Source organism: Culex pipiens, chromosome 1 (assembly GCF_016801865.2).
Source record: "Culex pipiens pallens isolate TS chromosome 1, TS_CPP_V2, whole genome shotgun sequence".
Taxonomy (NCBI): Eukaryota; Metazoa; Arthropoda; class Insecta; order Diptera; family Culicidae; genus Culex; species Culex pipiens.
Genome location: NC_068937.1, coordinates 50,938,508 through 50,959,666, shown reverse-complemented (window position 1 = coordinate 50,959,666; position 21,159 = coordinate 50,938,508). Strand labels below are relative to the sequence as shown.

Below are 21,159 nucleotides of genomic sequence, written 5' to 3'. Positions count from 1 at the left end.
AAATTTTTCAACTTCATTTTTCGATGTAAAATCAAATTTGCAATCAAAAAGTACTTTACTGAAATTTTGATAAAGTGCACCGTTTTCAAGTTATAGCCATATTTAAGTGACTTTTTTGAAAATAGTCGCAGTTTTTCATTTTTTTAAATTAGTGCACATGTTTGCCCAGTTTTGAAAAAAATATTTTTGAAAAGCTGAGAAAATTCTCTATATTTTGCTTATTTGGACTTTGTTGATACGACCTTTAGTTGCTGAGATATTGCAATGCAAAGGTTTAAAAACAGGAAAATTGATGTTTTCTAAGTTTCACCCAAACAACCCACCATTTTCTATCGTCAATATCTCAGCAACTAATGGTCCGATTTTCAATGTTAATATATGAAACATTTGTGAAATTTTCCGATCTCTTCGAAAAAAATATTTTTGGAATTTTCAAATCAAGACTAACATTTCACAAAGGCCAAACATTCAATATTACGCCCTTTTAAAATGTTTGTCTTGATTTGAAAATTCCAAAAATATTTTTTTCGAAAAGATCGGAAAATTTCACAATTGTTTCATATATTAACATTGAAAATCGGACCATTAGTTGCTGAGATATTGACGATAGAAAATGGTGGGTTGTTTGGGTGAAACTTAGAAAACATCAATTTTCCTGTTTTTAAACCTTTGCATTGCAATATCTCAGCAACTAAAGGTCGTATCAACATAGTCCGAATAAGCAAAATATAGAGAATTTTCTCAGCTTTTCAAAAATATTTTTTTCAAAACTGGGCAAACATGTGCACTAATTTAAAAAAATGAAAAACTGCGACTATTTTCAAAAAAGTCACTTAAATATGGCTATAACTTGAAAACGGTGCACTTTATCAAAATTTTAGTAAAGTACTTTTTGATTGCAAATTTGATTTTACATCGAAAAATGAAGTTGAAAAATTTTTACGACCAAAATTTCGATTTTTTGAAAAAATCAGTATTGATTAAAAAATTCAGAACTCGGTCAGTGATTTTTTGCACAACCTGGAAATTTCTGAAAAGTTGGCATTTTATGTCTTCTAAAACATATCAAAAAATAAAAAAAATTAAAAATAGTGTTTTTTTGTATATCAAGTTTTAGTGATAAAAAGTTAAATAAAAAAATCACCAAATTTTTTTTTACCGTGTATTATTTTTTCCAGTGTAGTCCGTATCCATACCTACAACTTTGCCGAAGACACCAAATCGATCAAAAAATTCCTTCAAAAGATACAGATTTTTGAATTTTCATACATCATTTTTGTATGGACAGCTGCCGAATTTGTATGGAAAATTATATGGACAAACTAATGATGCAAAATGGCTTCTTTGGGCATACCGAAGGCACCAAAAAAGTTTCAGCCGGATTAAAAAATATAAAAATTAAAATTGAAGAAAAAAGACCGATTTCGTAGAGAATTGCTCACATGCGAACATCACTCTATCTCCACGGAATTTATTTTCTCAAAATTCGAGGGTTAGAAATAGACGAGTTCTGTCAAGGTGAATCGGTAGAGCGTCAAAAAACGATGCCGTGTGATTTTTTGACGATTTTCCCTATGCAAATTCATGCTGAATCGTAATATTTACGAAGATGAAAATGACGTTCAGCCATAAAGTAAAACCTATACCTTTCTTTTGTAAGAAAGGCAAAAAGAGGTAATATTCAATGAAATCATAAAACAAATTCAGTATGCAAACCTTTTTCAAGAACTCACCCCAAAATATTGAAAATTTGAGTTGTGGTTTCATGAAAAGATGTTCAATTAAAAATACAGATAATGTTAGATTTTTTATTCATGATCTCGAATTTGATCAGTTTCCAATAAATAAAAAAAAAAAAACTAGAATCAATGAGTTTTTTCCAGGAAATTAGTTCAAAAATTCCCGTTTCCTGGGAACAAACAAAGAAATAAAAACAAAATTCCATGCTAGTTTATCAAAATTTTAAGCAGAATACATCTCAATACAATTATGATACTGTCACAAATGATCAAATATCAATTTAAAAAAATGTTTTAGAAAAGCTGAGAAAATTTCCTACAATTTGCGCTCTGAAACTTTGAAAATCGGGCAATTAGTTTCTGAGTCAAAGCCTCACAAAAAATCGAATCAATGAAAACTATTATTCTAAGTTAGTTTCGATTCCTCCTAAACTATTGGTCCGATTTAAAAAAATAAACTTTTGTGATTTTTTTCAGATCTATTCAATACAAACTATCGGCAACTATTGGAATGACTTTCAATGTCAAAAAAATAAAACATAGGTAATATTGTCTGTTCCCCGAGTGAATATATTCAATTTTATTCAAATTTATAATGTAACTTTCCCACTGTGGCCAGACAAAATATTCGTTAAAATTCACGATATAGGGCCTTAATTTTCATTCAAATTGACTAATTACTATAGTTAGGGTTGCCAGGCCTTTTTAAGAATGTCTTTTGGTTAGCTTTATAGTCTTGCTTCAGAGATTTAGTAAAAAATTGTATAATCAAGCACTTGTAAAAAAATCAACACAATTTCAACAGTTAATTTGAATGATTGAGGTTATGTTTTCACTTGGCATCTCTCGTAAATGACGCCACAACATTTCACAACAATTTGCAAACACTACTTAGCATCTCCTTCAACAGAAAATTTGCATAATGTTATCCTGCCATCAGGCATGCAACTTTTCCCAACCAACCAGCCCACAGCAGCTGGTCCGCGCACGTTTCCCACATACTCTACAACCTCAAAAGAATAAAAAAAAGTAAACCCACAAAATTCGCGCTGTATGGTGGAAAAATTGATGCATACATTATTCATACACATAAATTGTCGGTTGAGCGAAACGCTCAAATGAGCCCCAAAAATCCACACACACAGTCACAGGCACACGCCCATTATGTCGGCTCCACCACCACTACACTCTAAAAGCAAAATAATAATAATAACAATAAAAGTGAAAAAGATTCCAAGCACAATGGAAAATGGAGCAGATGAGCCGAATAAAGAGGGGTTGGTGAGGGGGAAGGGGAAGTTGTTCAACTGTATAATGTGAGAGCGCTCCACGTTTATTTGATAAAGGAGGTGGCAGGTGGAGCGGGGGTCACCCGAGGTAGGGTGCAACATAGTATTAGCATAAAATACATACAAGAGCGCGTTCACCCCTTTTTTCAGAATGAGCGCCTCGTGAAGCACCATGAGAACGTCGATTTCATGGACGTTTTCCACCTATTTTCTCGGGAAATTTTTCCTATTTTTCTCTTTCTAAAGTAATATCGCCTCAATTTAGGTTGAACAACTGTTTATACACCGAAAAGTTGTAAATGTACACATTATTAGAAGATTTTTTTTCTAATATAAAATATGTACACATTCCCTGATGATACAATACCCCATTTTTGACTGTGTAGAGTAGTTGAATTTGATGTCTCATAGAAGTAAAGCACACAATGTTAAACATTTCTGTTTATGACAAACTTGCGAACACTCAACTCATCACGATAATCTCATTATTACGCCGAAATTCAAACGAAACTTTCTATGCGAAGACATCATGTTGGTCACAAACAAGAAACTTCAACTAATAGCCAGCGGAATCAAACCGCACGTGAAACTGCTACTTGGTATATTATACCTAACCCAAAACCGACAAATCATTAGTATATCTGGCCACCAATCCGCAAATAATCCCCAAACAACTTTCCTGAAGTGTGCGGGAAGCTAAGTTTCGAGCTCCATCATAACCCAAAACGCTGGGAAGGAAAAGTTAGTTTGCTGCTCGTCTTCATGTGATTATCGTTGATTTCTAGAACTTTCGGCGCCAAACTTTACCCTGCGTTTGACTCTGGGTGAGGATCGATGACAGTGTGTGTTAGGCCAGAGGAGCCAATTCAATTAACAAGTTGTTCGGATTACAAAACCACCAACCAACCAACCTAGTCGACAGACAAACCAGAATGGGGAAAGTTGTTTGCAAACTATGCGGTGATCTACAAAGTTTCCACAATGGTTGGCACTGGAAAGTCAGTGAGGGTTTCGAGCTGGGTGGGCTGGAATGGTTGATCTTTTAGGGTGATATTGGTTTAATGAGAAATGTTCAATTTATTCTAATTGGGTATCTAACTCATGTTTAAATTTTTTTAAGAAGCAAAATCGTCATAAGGTTTTGTATTGATCATTGATGGCTAAAGCATGTAAAAAGGTCAGTACACACCTGAGGCACGATACCCAATTTGCGCTGAAACTTGTGGGAAATTTCTGAAAACAAGAACAACAACTTCAACGACAACATTTTTTAAATATTTTTTAAAGATTTTTTTACAGAAATCATTTTACATGACCTTTATGACGAAATATTAGGCATGATTGGCTGAAAACCCCGATTTAATATCACCAGAGGTGAAATAGAGCCTTTCTTACAAAATGATGAAACTCCGAGAAATATATTGGTGCAATTATTTTTTCAGAAACAAAATGATACCACCCAGTGAGAATTTCACCTAAAGCTTCGAATCTTTTTAGGCTAAACCTCAAATGCCATTTTTTTTAATTCCAGAGGTACATTTTGGGTCGCAAGATAATTATATTTAATTTAAAAAAACATATTGGATTGACATTATTAGAAAAAATAAAATAAAGGGTACTCAGTCTTTATTGTTAGTCTATGATTAACTTAAAAAAATATGTATCGCTATTGCACTTTGTCGATCTATTATGAGAAGCCAGAAAGAATACTTTCACGCGCAGCGTAAAACGCGCAAGCGTAAAAGCGCTGGCGTTGAAGCGCTAGCGTTGAAGCGCTGGCGTTGAAGCGCTGGCGTTGAAGCGCTGGCGTTGAAGCGCTGGCGTTGAAGCGCTGGCGTTGAAGCGCTGGCGTTGAAGCGCTGGCGTTGAAGCGCTGGCGTTGAAGCGCTGGCGTTGAAGCGCTGGCGTTGAAGCGCTGGCGTTGAAGCGCTGGCGTTGAAGCGCTGGCGTTGAAGCGCTGGCGTTGAAGCGCTGGCGTTGAAGCGCTGGCGTTGAAGCGCTGGCGTTGAAGCGCTGGCGTTGAAGCGCTGGCGTTGAAGCGCTGGCGTTGAAGCGCTGGCGTTGAAGCGCTGGCGTTGAAGCGCTGGCGTTGAAGCGCTGGCGTTGAAGCGCTGGCGTTGAAGCGCTGGCGTTGAAGCGCTGGCGTTGAAGCGCTGGCGTTGAAGCTTCGACTTGACGACTTGTCGAGCTTTCGAGCGAGAACGTGCCGTCACACTCCGACCCCACGGCTACTGATCTGACTTTTAAAAATTGTGGGTTTTACGAGCGGTTTTCCAGTGATGGAAGACACAAATTTTTAAGAGTGGATACAGACATCGCTCATGTATTTCAGAAAAAGAGCTCTCAAAAATCAAACTTTGAGTTCCGGGTATCGGGCCAAAATTCAATCGAAAGAGCGCATCTTAACCTTCAATTTAGTAAAAGGATTTTTTCCTGGGACGATTTTTTTAAGATTTCTGAAAAAAAGCGTTTTTCCAAAAGCAAACCTTAAACCTTTCTTTTGTAAGAAAGGCTAAAAGGTAGCAATAGGTTTTGGCTAATCTTCTAAATTTTCATAGTGATTCCATTTTGATACAAGCTATACTTTTATATAGTTTCACCACCGGTCAATAAATGTTTGGACCATTTGACACAATAAACTAACTTTTTCACAAATTACAAAATAAACAATGAAAAATTTTAGAATGAAAAATAAAGTATTTTGTGAAAATGTTAGTAGATTGTGTGTGTGGTCTAAACAGTCTTTGGCTGGCGGTGAAACTATGGAAAAGTAAAGCTTGTATCGAACATGGAAAATTGAGTTCCAAGAATCGTGAACAAGCGTTCCTGAAAATTGAAATCACGAACAAAGTGTGCAATTTCACAAAATTTTAACACGTTGTTCGTGTTTCCTAAATTCATTAACGCTTTTTCACGATCTTGGGAACTATTTTTTTTCGTGTATACTGATACAGCATTTCGCAGTTCCGGGAAAATTTTAGTTCAGGCCAGACTCGATTTTCCGATATCTTGGAAAAATTTCACTTCAGATAATCAAATCTTCGGATAAATGAACCACGTTTTTTGTTGATTTATTTTGGGTCTTTGAGCTCAGAATTAGACCTGAAATATGCTGAAATATTGAAAAATTTTACCAAAATCGAAAACATTAATTTGACGTTAAAAACTAAAAAATTAAATCACGAACTTCGGATAATCGAAGCTCCGGAAATCAAGCCTGAACTGTACATTCTACTCAATACAGTCATGCCCTGGTTTTGCACTGCCCCAGTTTTTTACGCTCTAGTGTTTAACTGAAGCACATGGGATTTTAGCTATATGGTAGGCATTGGCTATAATCGTATGAACAATCATGCAAACATCAAAAAATGTAGTGTTTTGGAATCAGGATGATGTCAGCTATCCATTACATGACGATTTTCACAAAAATACGTATTTTTTCTGCATTTTGAAAATGGCATGTTTCTCGAAAAAAAATACTCAAAATTATTGTTATTGCAGGTATCAAATGATCGGAATTTTTTCATACACTTCGAATGTAAAAAAAAAACATTTTTGAAAATAGTCAAAGTTTTCACAAAACTACGTAATTTCGAAAAAAAAACACCAAAAATTTTAGTTTTTAACAATGTGGGTATCGAGCGATCGTGATTTTTTCATACAATTCGAAAATTATACCAACATTTTTGAAAATGCTCATAATTTTTACAACACTACTTATTTTGAAAAAATACCAGAAATTTCAGTTTTTTACAATATGGGTACACCCAACCGTCGCGACGGTCGCATGATTTTGATGCATGGCTGCATCAAAGTATATGAAATTTTGCATGAAATCTGTCCTCATGCATTTTTTGCGATGTAGGAGTATGCCATTTTTGCCCGTTACCGACAATTATCGACATTGCCGACTGCTGATTGCTTTTCGTACATTTCGAGTGTTATAACAACATTTTTGGTAAATACTAAAAATTTTCACAAAGCTATTTTTTTAAGAAAAAATACTCCAAATTTCAGTTTATTACAGTACGTAAAATTGACACAAAACTACGTATTTTCGAAAAAATACACAACATATCAGTTTTCGATCCAAACTTTTCATACATTTCAAATGTAATAACAACATTTTTTTTAAATACTCAAAATTTTCAAATACTACGTATTTTATGAAAAATACTCAAAATTCTTTCTGTATGTTTTTTGAAAGCTTTTTCTTACTCTTGCCTTCTATTTAATATTTATAAGTAATAATACTTTCGATTGGATAACGATGTAACACACAGCTGAAAGGAACTTCAACACTCTGTTATTTACCTTAATGAACTCATTGTATCTTGATTATTCACAAATAAACCGAATTGAAATTTAAATACTTAAAATTTTAGTTTTTCACAATATGGGTATCAAACCATCGAGATTTTTGAAAATACTTAAAATAATGACAAAACAACGTATTTTCGAAAAAAAATACTCAGCGTTTTCAGTTATTGCTACCCCTATGATGAAAAACTGAAATATTGAGTATTTTTTCAAAAATACTTTGTTTTGTAAAAACTTTGAGTTTTTTTAAAATGTTGTTAATACATTCGAAATGTATCAAAAAATTCTGATTATTTGAAACCCATATCGTGAAAACCTGAAATTTTAAGTATTTTTCGAAAATACGAACATTTGTGAACATTTGAAGTATTTTCAAAAAATGTTGTCTTTACATTCGAAGTATATGAAAAATCCCGACCATTTGATACTAATATTGTAAAAAACTGAAATTTTAGTATGTTTTCAAAAATACGTAATTTTGTGAAAATTTTTAGTATTTTCAATAAAAATTGTATTACATTCGAAATGTATAAAAAACAACCAAATCATTTGATACCCATTCTGCAACAACAATTATTTTTTAAAGAGAAAGAAATATCACTTTCAAAAAAGAGGAAAAAACGTATTTTTGTGAAAATTGTCATATAATTATAATTGCAATGGATAGCTGCCATCATCTCGATTCCAAATTACTGTTTTTTGCCTTTCTTACTAAAGAAAGGTATAGGGTTTGATTTTGGCTCCGACGCCAAATAAAGCTTCGTTCCCAAATCATTTCTCGAGAAATATTCATTCGAAAAATCTGCAAAAAATCATGGACGATCGATTTTCGACGCCCGATCGATTGACAATGACAGAATTGGTCTACCTCCAATATCCGAATTTTGGCGCTTAATTTACTGTAGAGCACGCGTGACGTCCGTGTGTGGTAAAAAAGTGCTCAATTTTGTGGTAGGGGGTTTCTCAGAGCCCACATTATGGATTTAAGCTCTCTTGGGCGCATTTGAAAGGGGATGTGCTGAACCTAAACCAGTTCCATACCAAATTTGAATTTATTTATTTTTATGGGGACTCGGAGTGTGTTTTCGCCAAATCAGGCGGTTTTCAAATGAAAATTCGGTCGAAAATTGAAGTATTGAAATCGTTTATTTATCCAAAAAATTGCATTTTTCCAGCCCTACATCCTCCAAAATTTTCATCCATGTCGGTAATGTGGTTCTTGATTTACAGCTTGTGGACCAATTCACTGTGAGGGGGGAAAACCCCTAAAAAAGGTAAAAGCCAATTTTCACCAAATGCCAAAACTATTCCTTTGGCATTTTATCTAATTTTTTTTCTCCACATCATAATGTAGACCATACTCGGTGTTCTGAAACAAATTTGACCTCATTCGGATTTATCGTCCAGATTTTAGAAAATTTCCATTTTTGCCTTTCTTACTAAAGAAAGGTATAGGATTTGCTTTTGGCTCCGACGCCAAATGAAGCTTCGTTCCCAAATCATTTCTCGAGCAATATTCATTCGAAAAATCTGCAAAAAATCATGGACGATCGATTTTCGTCGCTACGTCGACAAGTTGTCAAGTTGAGCTTCACATGCAGACGCGAGCAATGCTGGCGCGTGATGCTGGCGCGTATAGAGTTTTGATACTAGATTACCCCCTTTTAGTGCACGTTGCTTTATCGATTGCTCGTTCATCACACATCGCCTATCATTATTTTCTATGCTAAGCTTCAGTGAACGCAAACTAGACGCAAGCAGCTATCTGTTCTGAAGCCTCATGCTCATTCTTTTGCCTTTCTTTTTTGTTTTGCTTATTCTCTGATCGATATCTGGGCGAACGAATTTCTGGGAAGCGTCCAAGCTTCCCATGTGCCAGTGACAATGCACATCGCAGATTTGGTTTTCTAGCTTCGGTACTAGCCTTTTTGTGTATTAGTATTTTTGTTTATCGTACCAGCGCACCAAGGTGGTTTATTCGGTACGTTTGCGTTTGTCTTAGTGAAGTCCCACCGAGCGCTCAGTCGTTGTTTGCTTCCCAATCCCAAAAACGCCTAAATGCATACTCTGGCTTGCTTATTGAAAGCTCACAATTTTGCCTAACGCCTAAATGACAGTTTAGTGAATTACAGTAGGCGTTTCAAAGCTTTCAAGAACATTTATGCGGCTTTACCGTTACATCGTTGTTTACAACACGGCAAATTCTCGGGTGTTGAAACACTTTCTGCCAGTCATTTTGTTACCACTTTAACGCTCTGGAGCAAGACGGAATTATTTTGTTTTCTCGTTAATTTTTAATATATTGAAAAGTGCAAAAAAACATTCAGAGAATACGAATAATTTAGCCATATGCAGAAAACATTATGAACATCGCAAATTGTGAGCTAAATCTCTGTCGCAAAAACAATGTGTTCTGATTTTAAAAATCGAAAATGCTTGTGTGCGAGCACAGCTTACAACCGGCCATGGCAAATGGGGCAAAAACCAGTGCTTTTCAGTTATATGAAAAAATATGGTTGAGTTTCGAATTGGTTAATGAATGGACCATTCTTTATTTTGCTATTTCTTTGAAAAAAAAAAATCAACTGCCGTTAACTTCCTTTTGTAAGAAAGGCTCTATCTCACCCCAGGTGGGATTAAATCGGGTTTTAATATTTGGATGATTTTTTATACGATTATAGCCAATGTCTCCCATATTGCCAAAATCCCATAAGCTCTGTGCTTCAGTTATGCAAGCCTCGGTTTTGCATCGCCTATATGCCGTGCTAAACCGAGGCATGACTGTAGATGAACGTTTGGTAAATCGATCCTACATGATGCTAAAAAAGTAGTAATCCAGCTGCGTGTAAAAGGCCTGGGTGTAAAATAAATATTGCATTATTTTATGCAATTTTATGTGATTTTACACCCTAAAACATGTAGCCCATCAGTATGGGAAACCTACTTGACCGAAATGTCAAGCTCATATATGCGTTTATCCATGCAGCTTTACATCGGTCTGATGGCCGAGTGGACTAAGGCGCCAGTCCTTACTGTTGGTGCTGGGTTTGAATCCCGTCGGTTGCAACATTTTTTTTGTGTTTGAAAAAATTGTACATGCAGTGTGTAATATTAAGTGTTTATTTTGACGAAGGTGATGTGCATGCTTTTGCATGCGATTTTACCATCGGATTTTTTGCTGTGCATTTAACTGCACGATGGGTGATAAATGACCCAAAAATTTAAAATTTCAAAATGTACCTTTTGACTTCTGTACATGTGTCTAAAATTGAAAAATAATGTGAACGTGGTTTATGGATGACCTCTCAGGCTTATGAGGCTAAGTGTTTGTCTCCCAAAATAAAATTTGTTAAAAAATAATTTCCTTGAAATGTGTTAAACTGCACGAAACATTATTTTATGAATTTGTGGATAATTTGCGAAACTTGATGGTAGCAGAACTGAGATCATGCCTTAGGCATTTTGTGGTCATTATTAGTTCAAAATACTTAAAATTTATTTAAAGTTTTTTTTGCAAACCGCGTCTATGTAATATTTACGATTAGATTTTTGAATTATGATAAAAATGTCATCCTAACTTCGAAACAGGTTAACTTATCAATTTTAATTTCAAAACTATTCCAAAAGTAAAAATGTGTGTTTAAGATTCCTCGAAATCCCCTACTACCCACCACCAGCCACCGGAACAAAATGCGCGGCAAAATTCAATTTCTCCTTCTGCAGGTCAACTTTTTTTTCCCAGAGTCCAACGTGACCGTCGTTCGCAAAATGTCTAGACGTTCGTTGTGTTGCATGCAAAGCGCGAACGGAACTGAATTGAGTTTTCCAAGGATATTCTTTTTTCAGCTGAATCGTTTCCCTCTTTTTTTCTCAATTCTACGGAAAAAATTTAAAATGGGCCACGGACATGCAATTCAGCTGTAGGTTCAGTCCCGCAATGATAACTAGGTTCGCGTTTCGATGGCTCACTTTCGAAAAGCAAAAGTTGTCTGATTTTGTTTAGTGACTCGGTTTTGCGGGGGCGGACTTTTGGCAAATAGAGTTACACTTTTAGTGGTTGCCCCAGTGAGTAACGAGTTTGGTCGAACGGTTGTGGTTGCAACATTTGTTGATGTGAAAAAGGGGCAACATTTGTGGGAGATTTTTTTTATGGTTGATTGATGTAAGCAGAGATAAATTTAAGAAGAAACTCAACTCACCAAAATATTTGTCGTCTGCATCACCATAACTGTAAAGAAGAACAAAAGAATGTTTTGTTAGTTTTTGCGTATCTTTGTGCGATTTGTGAGCAACCTGGGCTCATAAACTGATGAGCAGAGTGGCAGGTTGGCCGGATTTGTTCCGGAGAAAAACGCGTGAGTTGTTAAAACTAAACTGGAGACTTTATTGAACCGCGTGCTATTGTAACGGATGACGCAACACATTTGCTGTTGTTGTCTGACAGCTGCGCGTGAGGTCGACAGGGGGTTCGGCCGACTAGGTCGACTCGATGACGACTACAGGGTTGTTCATCTCAACACAATACTCATCTATATTGGTGATGTGAAACTTAGGTTGTATTTTTGTTGTATTTTTGCTTTCAAAAAATTTTTGGTTCGTATTTTTATTTATTTATCCATTTAAACATTTTCGCAATAATTACTTTATTACCGCGCGCTTTATTTCTTTTGTTTGTTTTTTTAAATTATTGATTTGTTTAAAAAAGAAGTGTGGGTGGTTGGGTGGTAGTTACTATCATTTCAATTGATTGAAAAAGTAGTGTGTTGAATATATTCTTTTAAAAGTTGGGTCAATTTCATATCCATTTGCATTGAGTTTAAGTATTTGAAGTATTTAAAGTATTTAAAGTATTTAAAGTAATTTAAGTATTTAAGTATTTAAAGTATTTAAAGTATATGAAGTATTTATAGTATTTAAAGTATTTAAAGTATATTGAGTTTAGTTTGCTATTGCATCTGCATTGACTATTTCTTATTCCTGATTTTCTGTTCTTCTTTTGCTCTCCCTATCGTTTATCTCTTTTTGTCATTGTGAGGGGATCATCGATCCATCCGCATTGACATACTATCTTTTCATTTTTCTGCCTTTCTTTATATTTTCCACTGTCTTTTTCACACTTACTACCAGTCTTTGTGAGGGGATACTGAGCTCGATTTGCTCTCCATCCGCATTGACCTTTTCTCATCTATGATTTTCCTTTTCATCAGTAGTTAGAATCAAAGCCGGGGATTGGGGAGGGAGCATCAGGGCAGTGGACAGTATGCTGTAGTGGCGGAGACTGGATGTAGATAGTGGAAGACCAGAACTACGTCACAAGGGGAAAATAGTGTATTAATTGAACAATTTTTAAGGATTGTCTAATTACTGTACTTATTGACTTCTGTCAGTTTCCAGCTGTCTGCCGCGCCCTTTTAGGCCCCCAACAGGGTGCGAGCCCTGTTTTTCAGCTTTGTCAGACTTTTTTCGGAGTTATTGGAGGTTACTGTCGGAAGGAGATTCTCTTCCCCTGAGGACACCGTGAGTGATTTTGCTCGTTCGCGTCCAACCACCCCCTTTTGGTCCTTCATACGGCAGTAATTTGAAGATGCTCCCTTTAAGTCTGAGCCACTGTAATTCTAGGCAACCGCTACATAGGTCATCCTTGTGGCCCTGTTGGTTATCCCATCAAATCAAATCAAAATCAAAATCTTTGTGCGATTTGTGAGTTTTTGTCAGATTTTGTGAGATTTTTATTATTTTTGTGAGTTTTGATTCCTGAGTCTCCGCGCGCGACTGAAATGAGCAGGGTAGGTAAACCATCACCATCGCACTATCATTGATGCATATTTCGGTGCGTTCCTCGTCTCTTAAAATTTCTCTTCTCTTTCGCAGCCGAGTGATGGTCGACTTGCTATCGCGAATATCGAAAGCCCATCACATCGACGAGAAATACACTCTCGCTGGCTCCGATGGAACTATCGTTCCAACCGGAGAGGCACGCACACGAAATTGCTGTATACATACACTGGAGCTAACGCACACAAATGAACTCATTTCTACAGGGCTTACGGGCGAGAGAATTTCACGATTGCTCTTTCTCTTGCTTTTTGAGCGAGGGGACTGGCTGTGTGAGAGATTTTGTTCCGTCTTACGCATCGGTTTGTTCGTTGCTCGCTATTTCATCGGCGTCGTTTTCGCTTCGCTCTCTTGATGCAGTTTTGGGAGAACGCCGAAAATTTGATGATTTGAGCGAGGGACGATATCTAAAAGCCCTCGCCATCGGCGAGGAAACGAGAAAATACCATCCCTGGAAATGAGTGAATTTTTCATTTTTTTTGGGAATGAGCAATATATTTTTAGGTTGTGTGATAATGTGTGAGTTTTTGAGAGAATGTGTGTGGTTGTGTGATTATGTGTGTGAGTGTGTGTGGTGATTGTGTAAGCTTGTATGTGTGGGTGCATTTTTGCGAGACTCAGGTGATCTGCAAAAATTAAATGATTTGTGAGTTCAACAAAGCTTTTTAATTTTATGAGATTTTTTTTTTATTATAAGTATCTTCTATGCTAAAATTTATTACAATTTTTAACTTGTGAGATTTGTTGATTTGTTGTATAATTTTGAGACGTATTTTTTTAGAGCTAAAATTGTTCTAGTTGCGGGTTGTGAGTTATTAAAATTTAGTCTTATATTTCCAGTTTAAAACAACCTGTCTGAATTCCTGAAACTTTTACAAACTTTCAACAATTTTCCTCCCACATCTCATTTTCCCGCTCGGTAATAAAAATCGTCAAGCAAGCACCATAAAAGTCCTCCGAGGTCAGAAGTTATGCTTCAGAACAGCATTGAATTCATTTATGGACATCTGGGTGAGAGGGGGAAAAGCAATGAAAATAAGTTTGCTGATGGTCATTCGAAAGTCGTCGTCTGGAGTCACAATCTTTTGTGTTCCAGGACTCGACGTGTCTGAGCCATTTATCGTTTTTTCCTGTTCAATAACTCACATTATGTGTTTCTCGTCGAAGTTCATTGAAAGCTTTTTTTTATTTTTATTTTAGAGATGTCGAATTTACAAAAACAAGCTTGACGTCTCGACTGGCCTTCTTCAGGGTAATGATACATACAATTTGAATCTGTCAAGGTCACATTCTTCAACCTTTCCCCATAAAGCTCAACAGCACTGCTTCCAAGATTAAATTCCTCCTCCATTTGATGTCCTGACTAGCTTCGTGACATCAAAAATTTATCCTCATTGCCCGGACTTGTTGATGAGGACAAATTTGCTCCCGACCCCAACCCCAACTCGACTCTAAAGTCACGAAGAACGTACACTTCTATTTTTATTACTTCCCCCGCGCTTTCGACGACGATTTTTCTCCGTTTTACGATAATGACGTCTCCTCTACCACCCGAGATAGTATTCTGCATTTGGAACAAAAGAAGACAAGAAAAAAAAGAACGCCCGTCAGATAAAGTCCGTAACGTGAAAGAGAGCGCTGAGAGAGGCTGCTCATATCTGCCGGAAATGAGAATCCTTTCGCCTTCCTTTCCAGACGGAATCGACCGCAGACGGTGTAGCATGGTGACGAATTTCACTTGCAACGTTGTAACGACATCTAGCGGCGAATAGATCAATCAGTAACTTGCATGCAAGATCAATACTTTGATAGAACGCCATCTAGTTGTGCGTAGTAGTAGTTTTGCATTTTTTTAGCTTTTCAGTGGAAAAGCAGTCAAGTTGACACCCTGCCACACCAGATTGCTTAGGGAAATTGGCAGTAGATTGCACTGCGTCTATTCCGGTCGCGACTTGTGAGGGTTGATAATAATAGGCCAGCGAGTAGAAGAATAAAAATAGTGTCTTTTCATGCTATTTATAGCACCACCGAGAGCAGTTGTAACAGCACAGAGGTGGCCTCCTTCACCTTAAGGCCTGAAGTGCGAGGAGGTCGGCTACCCTTTCACCTTGCCTCAAGTGTCCCACACACACACACACACACAATATGAATGAAATTTTACGCGACCTGCTGACAGAGGAGTCATCAAGTGGCGTTGAATCTCAACAAGCCCAGCGATCCTTGAACCTTATCCTTTCTCATCTCATCTCTAGGCCCGGTCTAGCTAGGCCCGGAGTCGATGACAAAGTGAACTTTCCCCCGTGGTGTGGCATCTTCATTGAGTCTCCGATTCCAGTCGTGGCGAAGGGAAATGAAGGAATTCCTTCGCGAAGGTATTTGCTCCTGTGCGCTCCGAATTCCCTGGGAAAATTCCAGCGAGTCAGTCCGAATGACGTCATTCGGTGATGGTTTCAGGCAGGTCACGGTAAGGGGACACATACACCACACCACAGAACACTCGGTTAAGGAGGAGGTGTCAGTGCTGCGTGACAGCAGACAGAGAGGTCTTCTTGGCCTTGTCATAACACACACACGCCGAGTAAGGTGGAAGATAAACATATTTCCGTGCCTAATGAGAGAGTACATACAGAAGTTGAAGCATTAGTTATGCTCAGTTTAGTGGGATAGCTGTCTGATTTTTGGAGGGGAGCATGAAGTTATTCAAGATATGAAGAGTTGAGGGATGTGGTATCGGTTGACTTTAAGCGTCTGTAAGTTGGATTTTTTTGAACTGAAGATTTAAGGTAATGTAAGAAAAAAATAATATGTATTGTATTTTGATAATTTGGAAAATATGTTTGGCCCTTCGCTCTGTACAAAGAGATTATTTTTCATCATAAGTTCATACAGACAAGGTCTCACACAAATTTGTCAGATGTCCATACATGCAGGGCTGTGGAGTCGGAGTCGGAGTCGGAGCCGGAGTCGGTGGAGTCGGGTCTTTTTGGGGACCTGGAGTCGGAGTCGGAGTCGGAGTCGTCAAAACTCGAACAGCTGGAGTCGGAGTCGGAGCCGGAGTCGGCTAAATTTTAAGAGCTGGAGTCGGAGTCGGAGTCGGAGCCGAAGATTTCTGATAACCCGGAGTCGGAGTCGGAGTTATCTTAAATTCAACAAAAACTGTGTTTTTTTATTGTTCAGTATTTACTATATAACAGCTTGATTTACAAAACTTCTTATGTTTTTAATTGTTTTTTACGTCGCATGCAATGCGTCGCCATTTTTTCATTTTTTTAAAGAGATTTATCAGATGCCATTATGTTTTTGAAGCTTTTTATTGTTATTGGAAAGCTCTAATTGTGTTATTTCACTATAATCACTAAATGACAACCTCTTACCCAAATATGTAGTATCATAATTAAAAAAATATATAAAAAATATTGGTTATGTAGTCAGACATATCTAACTGATTCTTGACTGCTTCCTTTTGCCTATATTTATGTGCCCTTCCAATTCAAATTTGACCAAATTTCATCCAGTTCTTTCTGAAAAAAGAACACACACAGCCATCTTTTACCCCGATAGCGAATGTCTTGGAGGTTTTAAGTTAAATCATTTTTTAGGAAAAAAATTACGAGGTACATAAAAAGATTACAAATAGTAATTACTGTTTTTGGAAATCGAAAAAGAGTCACTGACAGTTTAAATTTTGTAACAAATAATCAACGAAAATAACAATCTCTTACTTGGAACTCAATATGCGCATTTTGTTTATAACTGAGTACAAGAAAATCAAAGTGTTGCATTTAAAATAATTGAAACTAACAAAAAATATCAAAAGAAGTTGCAACTAATTTTGAAATAATCATTGAATGTTGATGTTGATGTTGATATTAGGTAAACTATTTTGATATCGTTGCAAATTGTCGTTGAACAAATCTCAAGACTTCAGTACAAAAATTAACTAATAAAAAAATGTATAGAAGAAAATGTAGGATTTAAAGTTATTTTTCAAATGGGTAATTCTCTACCAACTCACACGAAATCGGGAAAAGTTGCCCCGACCCCTCTTCGATTTGCGTGAAACTTTGTCCTAAGGGGTAACTTTTGTCCCTGATCACGAATCCGAGGTCCGTTTTTTGATATCTCGTGACGGAGGGGCGGTACGACCCCTTCCATTTTTGAACATGCGAAAAAAGAGGTGTTTTTCAATAATTTGCAGCCTGAAACGGTGATGAGATAGAAATTTGGCATCAAAGGGACTTTTATGTAAAATTAGACGCCCGATTTGATGACGTACTCAGAATTCCGAAAAAACGTATTTTTCATCGAAAAAAACAATAAAAAAGTTTTAAAAATTCTCCCATTTTCCGTTACTCGACTGTAAAAAATTTTGGAACATGTCATTTTATGGGAAATTTAATGTACTTTTCGAATCTACATTGTCCCAGAAGGGTCATTTTTTCATTTAGAACAAAATTTTTCATTTTAAAATTTCGTGTTTTTTCTAACTTTGCAGGGTTATTTTTTAGAGTGTAACAATGTTCTACAAAGTTGTAGAGCAGACAATTACAAAAATTTTGATATATAGACATTAGGGGTTTGCTTATAAACATCACAAGTTATCGCGATTTTACGAAAAAAAGTTTTGAAAAAGTTACTTTTTGCATTTCTCTTTGTTTCGTCGTCCGTGTCTGTCGCGGGTGACCATGAACGGCCATGATCGATGACGACCAACTTTTTTAAAACTTTTTTTCGTAAAATCGTGATAACTTGTGATGTTTATAAGCAAACCCCTTATGTATATATATCAAAATTTTTGTAATTGTCTGCTCTACAACTTTGTAGAACATTGTTACACTCTAAAAAATAACCCTGCAAAGTTAGAAAAAACACGAAATTTTAAAATGAAAAATTTTGTTCTAAATGAAAAAATGACCCTTCTGGGACAATGTAGATTCGAAAAGTACATTAAATTTCCCATAAAATGACATGTTCCAAAATTTTTTACAGTCGAGTAACGGAAAATGGGAGAATTTTTAAAACTTTTTTAGTGTTTTTTTCGATGAAAAATACGTTTTTTCGGAATTCTGATTACGCCATCAAATCGGGCGTCTAATTTTACATAAAAGTCCCTTTGACACCAAATTTCTATCTCATCACCGTTTCAGGCTGCAAATTATTGAAAAACACCTCTTTTTTCGCATGTGCAAAAATGGAAGGGGTCGTACCGCCCCTCCGTCACGAGATATCAAAAAACGGACCTCGGATTCGTGATCAGGGACAAAAGTTACCCCTTAGGACAAAGTTTCACGCAAATCGAAGAGGGGTCGGGGCAACTGCTGTGTGAGTTGGCGGAGAATTACCCAAATATTATTAAAAAAACGAAATCAAAATATTATCAACCCATAAGAATTTTCTCATACTATATGTCCCACGCCAATATGACGGAAGGTGATAATCATTGCAAATCAATGTACCTTAAAAAAATGAAATACTTGTGACCTAGAAGATATTTTACTTGTGGATATTTGTTTTTATTACATTTTAAGTTTTTTCATACATTTTGATGGAGGCGCAAGATCATTCATAAAGCTTCGTTTTAGGTGAAGATTCACGAAGTATCGTGCGCCTCCTTTTTAATGTATATTAATTTTTAAAATTAAAATAAATTAAAAAATTCCGGGGTAAAATATTTTCCTTGTCACAGATATTTTAAAAGGACCTCTCAAGCGTCCTTTCCACGAAGAAATTGTTCAGATACATTGATTTGCAATAATAATCTCCTTCAGCCATGGCGTGATGTCCATGTACGTCTTAAAAAAAAAAACAAAAAAAATCGTTTAAAATTGTCATTTAAAAAACAAGGCGCCTGTCACTGTGCTTCTTATAAATGTCAGCCTCAAAAAGAGCAAATTGAATTTTAATGTTCAATAGATCATTAAGGCCAGGTTTCTTTTAATTATTCATTCAAAAATAACAATTTAATATTTAAATTTATAAGCTTTGAATACATTATTTGCAAATTTGAGGTTAAGCAAATAATTCCAAATTTATTTACAAAACTGTTCTTCTCAAAATGCCTCTAAAACTGAAGATATTTTTCGATTTCTGTTTCTATAACGTATAAAACTTGTAACCTAGAAACTTTTTTTTCGTTTTGTGATTCGAACTTATTATTTTTGAGAAAAACATGACGCTTAGAGAGTATTTAAATAATTTTATTTATCAATGTTTTAAAAATAATTAACTAATAAAAGTTGACTAACTTTTGAAACATTTAAAAATATGTGGAGTCGGAGCCAACCATTTATTGAAAGCTGGAGTCGGAGTCGGAGTCGGAGTCGGCTAGAGTTGGTAGGCCGGAGTCGGAGTCGGAGTCGGAGCCAACCATTTGTTGAAAGCCGGAGCCGGAGTCGGAGTCGGAGTCGGCTAGTCTGAGAAAGCCGGAGTCGGAGTCGGAGTCGGAGTCGTTTAAAATATGACCCGACTCCGCAGCCCTGCATACATGAATATATATCTAAATCTGGAGTATTTTTTAAAAGGTCCAATAAACCAAATTTCAAATTTCAAAATAAAAATTGAAATTGCAAGCCTAGGTTTCAATATTTGGATGAAAAAAGTGTTTTAAAATGCATTTTACACGTGTCCAGTTGTTTCCAATTATTAGTTTTCAAAATATCGATGTATTGACGGAAATTTTTCAGCGAAAAAAAAATTCGTGGTACTGTATATTGGTATTTCATGAAAATTTAAAATGTCTTCAAACCAGTTCAAACGTGCTAAATATGATTATAAACGCAGGAAAATGCATTTAAACTGGATTATGGTTGTTTAAACTTTAATTTTCACTAAAATTTTGAATTTGTAAAATTTGTAAAATTTGTAAAATTTGTAAAACTTGTAAAACTTGTAAAATTTGTAAAATTTGTAAAATTTGTAAAATTTGTAAAATTTGTAAAATTTGTAAAATTTGTAAAATTTGTAAAAATTTGTAAAATTTGTAAAATTTGTAAAATTTGTAAAATTTGTAAAATTTGTAAAATTTGTAAAATTTGTAAAATTTGTAAAATTTGTAAAATTTGTAAAATTTGTAAAATTTGTAAAATTTGTAAAATTTGTAAAATTTGTAAAATTTGTAAAATTTGTAAAATTTGTAAAATTTGTAAAATTTGTAAAATTTGTAAAATTTGTAAAATTTGTAAAATTTGTAAAATTTGTAAAATTTGTAAAATTTGTAAAATTTGTAAAATTTGTAAAATTTGTAAAATTTGTAAAATTTGTAAAATTTGTAAAATTTGTAAAATTTGTAAAATTTGTAAAATTTGTAAAATTTGTAAAATTTGTAAAATTTGTAAAATTTGTAAAATTTGTAAAATTTGTAAAATTTGTAAAATTTGTAAAATTTGTAAAATTTGTAAAATTTGTAAAATTTGTAAAATTTGTAAAATTTGTAAAATTTGTAAAATTTGTAAAATTTGTAAAATTTGTAAAATTTGTAAAATTTGTAAAATTTGTAAAATTTGTAAAATTTGTAAAATTTGTAAAATTTGTAAAATTTGTAAAATTTGTAAAATTTGTAAAATTTGTAAAATTTGTAAAATTTGTAAAATTTGTAAAATTTGTAAAATTTGTAAAATTTGTAAAATTTGTAAAATTTGTAAAATTTGTAAAATTTGTAAAATTTTTAAAATTTGTAAAATTTTTAAAATTTGTAAAATTTTTAAAATTTGTAAAATTTGTAAAATTTGTAAAATTTGTAAAATTTGTAAAATTTTTAAAATTTGTAAAATTTTTAAAATTTGTAAAATTTGTAAAATTTGTAAAATTTGTAAAATTTGTAAAATTTGTAAAATTTGTAAAATTTGTAAAATTTGTAAAATTTGTAAAATTTGTAAAATTTGTAAAATTTGTAAAATTTGTAAAATTTGTAAAATTTGTAAAATTTGTAAAATTTGTAAAATTTGTAAAATTTGTAAAATTTGTAAAATTTGTAAAAT

The 21,159-nt window shown here is 34.8% G+C and overlaps 1 protein-coding gene across 9 annotated transcripts in view; it reads right to left on the bottom strand.

Annotated features, from left to right (window-relative positions):
* LOC120431692 (eye-specific diacylglycerol kinase) overlaps window positions 1-21,159 on the bottom strand; it is a 298,340-nt gene that overhangs the window by 176,492 nt on the left and 100,689 nt on the right. For all 9 annotated transcript variants that reach the window (XM_052706670.1, XM_039596964.2, XM_039596894.2 and 6 more), the window contains one exon: window positions 11,548-11,576. The gene's annotated coding sequence lies outside the window, so the exon portion shown is untranslated. The remainder of the gene's footprint in view (window positions 1-11,547; window positions 11,577-21,159) is intronic.